The following is a 5,568-nucleotide window of genomic DNA, read 5'->3' as shown; positions in this document are numbered from 1 at the left end:
GCGAGGAGGATGTTAAGCACCTGTGCTCATTTACTCCAAAATATAGTGCCAATCCATGTAGTTTAGCAACTGGACAGGCTTATTTCTCATAGGTCAAAGCACGTCATCACTTAGTAATAGCTTTTGGTTACTACTGATCTGGCTTGGACTTGAACAAATGACTCAGTTTAATGACTCTCTCTCCTATCATCTATTTGTGTGTCTTTTGTCTTCTGTAGAAAAACAACTCAGCACACTTCCGTTCAATTTTACGTCGTATTTATTTACTAACATACTCCTTATATAAAAATCTCCCAAGTAAGAGTTGCTGAACGTTTTTTTATATTGCATATTGACTAAGAGGACTTTTTTGTTTTGTTTTGTTTTGCTCAAGTCATTCAGTAGTTTAACACAGCCTGGAAAACACAACTAAGATTGGTTTTTATTTTTGGTTTTGTTTTCAGACAGGATCTCACTCTGTCACCCAGGCTGGAGTGCAGTGGTGCAATCATATCTCACTGCAATCTTGAACTCCTGGGTTCAGACAATCCTCCTACTTCAGCCTCCCAAGTAGCTAAGACCACAGTAGCACAGCACCATGTCTGGCTAATTTTTTAAAATTTTTTGTAGAGATAGGGTCTCACTATGTCATTCAGGCTTCTCTTGAACTCCTGGCCTCATGTGATCGATCCTCCCCCTTAGCCTCCCAAAGTGCTGAAAGTACAGGTGAGAGCTACTGTGCCCAGCCTAGAGTTGGTTTTAATTGTGACACCCTATGTTTCATAGCAAAAGCTAATCCTGTACCAAATGGATTAGAAAACATTAAAAATATTTTGTATGGACCGGGCGCGGTGGCTCACGCCTGTAATCCCAGCACGTTGGGAGGCCGAGGTGGGTGGATCACGAGATCAGGAGATCGAGACCATCCTGGCTAACATGGTGAAACCCCGTCTCCACTAAAAATAGAAAAAAATTAACCGGGTGCGATGGCGGGTGCCTGTAGCCCCAGCTACTCGGGAGGCTGAGGCAGGAGAATGGCGTGAAGCCGGGAGGCGGATCTTGCAGTGACCTAGATCGCGCCACTGCACTCCAGCGTGGGTGACATAGCAAGACTCTGTCTCAAAAAAAAAAAAAAAAAAAAAAAAAAAAATTTGTATGAATGTTTTCTCTTTGGAGCACCTCAAGGCATGAATGTAAATGTAAATCTTGTAGAATAACAGCAATTTCTGCCAAAACAGTGCATCCGTTCTTGACATGTCTTCCCTCACAGAGGGATGGTGTGTTATAGACTGTCAAATACAATTATCCAGAACGATGTAATCATTGGCAGTTGGATTATATGATAATTTCTGGAGCAAATTTTATTTTTTCTTACCATTTGAACCCTAAGTTACAGATCTTAGGGAGCCAATAGTATGAACCTATCAATCATCCATGGAGACAAACAAGAAACTTCTGCTTTCAGATTAGTTTTTACTGTAATTCAATTGTTACCTTAGGTAATTTTCAACTGATTATTTAATTTTAGTTAAAAAATACTGAATTCAATACACCTATTCATAGATTTGGTTTTCTGTTATCTCAAGGACAATTAAGAAGTGTTAGCAAGAATAGGAAATCATGAAAATCACTTGCACAGATGAAGTAATTGTGATAAACAAAAGTCTCAGACACTCTCCAGCATCACTTGGTAACTGAGTGACACCAAGAAAGCTAACTGAGTGCCAACATCTCGGTTTCTAGCACTATCCCGTCTACTTACTCCCTCTGTTACAACTACGATATTTCATCAATATTTTGAGGAACTGGATAATAAAAGATTTCCTTAATGATTAAATTTAGTTTTCTAATGGCCATGGCTTCCTTTTTAAAGGACTAAAGCAATAATTAGAATAAGAATCAGCTGTTCAAGAAGACTTGCAAACATATTAAAGAACTGTTCCACTGTAAGTGACTTTAAGAACAAACATTGACTCACCAATGTAAGAGGGATATAAAAAAATGAAGATTAAGAGACTATAAATTGAAATATGAATGTGTTTGAAAAAGTAAACATATGAAAAAACATTAAAGGAGTTGGAATTATTTGATCAGAGGTTCAAAAATTATGAGATATGGTTTATGAAGTTTGTAAGAACAAAATGGTTCATTTTAAAAATGATGATCATATAATGAGCTTTGTTTTACTGAATACTTGAAAGGCACAGAAATTTAGAATTAAGGGAGAAAAATACTAGATTATACTAATAAGAATATACTGACATCCCATAGTGTGGTATGCAGAATTCTAAGACAGCTTCCCCGATTTTTTCCCTCTGGTGTTTGTGAACTGTGTAATTTCCTCCCCTTGAGTGTATGTGAAACCTGTGAATTTGATAAGACAGAATTTTCTTTATTATGTTACATTACATGGCAAACAGGATTTTGCATAAGTAATTAAGGTCTCAATTTAGTTGACCTTATGATATAAAAATGATTCTAATGAGCCTGACGTCATCATATGAGCCCTTTAAATCTGAGCTTAGAAGTCAGACTGAGGAAGTCAGAGATTTGAAGCATGAAAAATATTTGGTGCACTGTTGATGGCTTGAAGAAAGAAGGGGCCATGTGGCAAGGAATGTGGGTGACCTCTAGGAGCTGAAAGTGGCCCCTGAATGATAGCCAATAAAGAAATGAAGATCTTAATCCTACACACACAAGGACCAAAACTGCCAATAAGAAGAATGAGATTGGTAGAAGAGTTTTCCTCACAGTCTCCAAATAAGAACTCAGCTTGGCCAACACATGAATTTCAGCCTGTGGTATCCTGAACCGAGTACCTGAAATCATATTCTGGTGGATTTTTGATCTACGGAAACTATGAAATAATAAGATTTGTGCTGTTTTAAGTTGCTCATTTTGAGAGAATTTATTATGCAGAAATAGAAAATGAATACACAGAGTATGTAGTGGTGAAATTACTTAGAATACACATAAAAATGCATACCATATAATCTACTAGGAGTGAAAAAAGACAAACATCTACCAAATTAGTTGAAAAAAAATGGCTACAATTGTTTTATTATGGGAAATCATAGCATTTCCCTTTGGTGACGTTTATGAGGTGGATGAATAGACATCCATCTGTTTGCATCAGTTGGGGCAAAGTTTGTCTGAGAGTTAGAGCTGGAATTAGGTCCTTTCAACAATATCACTCTAAAAATTAGTTTGCAGAATTTATATTGACCACAAATAAAATCTCTAGGATTATATATTTCTTCTTGAGTAAAATTTGTCTCTGCTAGTTGTTCTCCATTTGACCTTCAGATTCATTCTTCACTCATCTCTGTCACACTCTGTGCCTTGGGAGGCTGACCCCGAATAACTGTCCTTTCAGATCCCTTATTCTCCAGTTTCTATGGGCTTCAGTCAATGGGGGTCAAAAAGAGATTGGAAAATGGAGGTAGGGTGAAGCTGAGGCAGGGAGGGAGAAGGGAAGAAATGCCTCTACTTCACTTTACTTTCACCTTCCAAACCCTTGTAATTGAAACTCTTTTCCTCTGACCTAAAAGTGCTACTAATGTCCCACCATTATTGGAGTTGAGGTGCCCCAGTATTTGTTATTTGTTCCCTTATTCCTGCCCACACCCTTAGAAGTAATACACTCATTAAAGTATGTTTATTTAAACCATCTGAATGAATTCTGTCCCCTACGAGGGTCCTGAATGGAACACCATCCAGGCCAATTATCAGCTGACTGATTTTTGTGTTTTCAAAAATTGTACTTGGCTGTTCTTTGAAGGCCGATACGTTAAAACACATCAAGATGCTGAGTTTTGGTTTCCAGTGCTGCATCATCAGGCGGCGGCAGCAAAGATGGTTGGAGATTGATGTTTCTAGATTTGAGTTGGCAAGCTACTCTTCAAAAAGACTGCTTATTTTTGAAACTGTAAGCTGGGAATGCTTATTCCCAGCTCTGATTTTTTTTTCTATGTAGAAAGTTGTACTAGTCATATCATTCCTGACTTTTCCTCTAACTCATTCCTCTGCTAGACACATTTAATTAGTAAATATGAAACCAATAAATTGAGCAAAGTTTATTCAGGTTCTGCTTTTTCCTAGGTAGTTGGCCTTCCTGCAAAGTGGATGCATTCTCATCCGCTCCCATGTGGGGACACTTCTCCCAGTCCTCTGCTGTTAAGATTGGGTGGCAAGAGCAAAGTAATTCTGAAGTTAAACACTAAGAAGCTGTTTAATTTTTAAACTAAGCCATTTTCTATAAAATAGCTTTTACAGGAAATTAAGGTGCTGAAGAAGTATGCTATTTATTTGGACTACTCATGAACCCCAATAGTTCCTTTGCCCGATCACGGGCACCAGATAAAGCTTCCTAGCCCAAATGGTCTTTTATATTTTTATTTTTTTCCTTTAAGTCCCCTTCAGAATGATCAGATATGTCTATTTGATGAGCTATATGTGTAGATAATAGCAAGAGAGGACTTCTTACATGCTTTTAAAACAATGATTTTTCTATAAAATAGCTCTTTCATAAATAACAAAGATGTGAAGTTTAGTTAATAAATCTAAAGCAATGACCCATTAAATCAAGGAGTAAAGAAATACAAAGATAATTAAGTAGCTTTCATTCTAAATTGTAAAAAGCACATTTTAAACAAATCACAATTAGGTTTTCAAATGACAATAAGTAGCAATTTCACAACAGGAAGTTAGAGGCCTGGCAGGCAGCAGAAAAAATGGGGAAAAAGTATTGAGGAAGGGGATCCTTCTTTTTTTTTTTTTTTTTTAATTAAACTTTAAGTTCTAGGGTACATGTGCGCAATGTGCAGGTTTGTTACATATGTATACATGTGCCATGTTGGTGTGCTGCACCCATTAACTCGTCATTTACATTAGGTATATCTCCTAATGCTATCCCTCCCCCCACCCCTCCCCACAATAGGATCCGGTGTGTGATGATCCCCTTCCTGTGTCCAAGTGATCTCATTGTTCACTTCCCACCTATGAGTGAGAACATGCGGTATTTGGTTTCCCGTTCTTGCGATAGTTTGCTGAGAATGATGGTTTCCAGCGGCATCCATGTCCCTACAAAGGACACAAACTCATCCTTTTTTATGGCTGCGTAGTATTCCATGGTGTATATGTGCCACATTTTCTTCATCCAGTCTGTCACTGATGGACATTTGTGTTGATTTCAAGTCTTTGCTATTGTGAATAGTGCTGCAATAAACATACGTGTGCATGTGTCTTTATAGCAGCATGACTTATAATCCTTTGGGTATATCCCCAGTAGTGGGATGGCTGAGTCAAATGGTATTTCTGGTTCTAGATCCATGAGGAATTGCCACACTGTTTTCCACAATGGTTGAACTAGTTTACAGTCCCACCAACAGTGTAAAAGTGTTCCTGTTTCTCCACATCCTCTCCAGCACCTGTTGTTTCCTGGTTTTTAATGATTGCCATTCTAACTGGTGTGAGATGGTATCTCATTGTGGTTTTGATTTGCATTTCTCTGATGGCGAGTGATGAGCATTTTTTCATGTGCCTGTTGGTTGTATGAATGTCTTCTTTTGAGAACTGTCTGTTCATATC

This window comes from Macaca thibetana, chromosome X (assembly GCF_024542745.1).
Source record: "Macaca thibetana thibetana isolate TM-01 chromosome X, ASM2454274v1, whole genome shotgun sequence".
NCBI lineage: Eukaryota > Metazoa > Chordata > Mammalia > Primates > Cercopithecidae > Macaca > Macaca thibetana.
The sequence above is the reverse complement of the archived record's forward strand: the minus strand, read 5'-3'. Positions refer to the sequence as shown.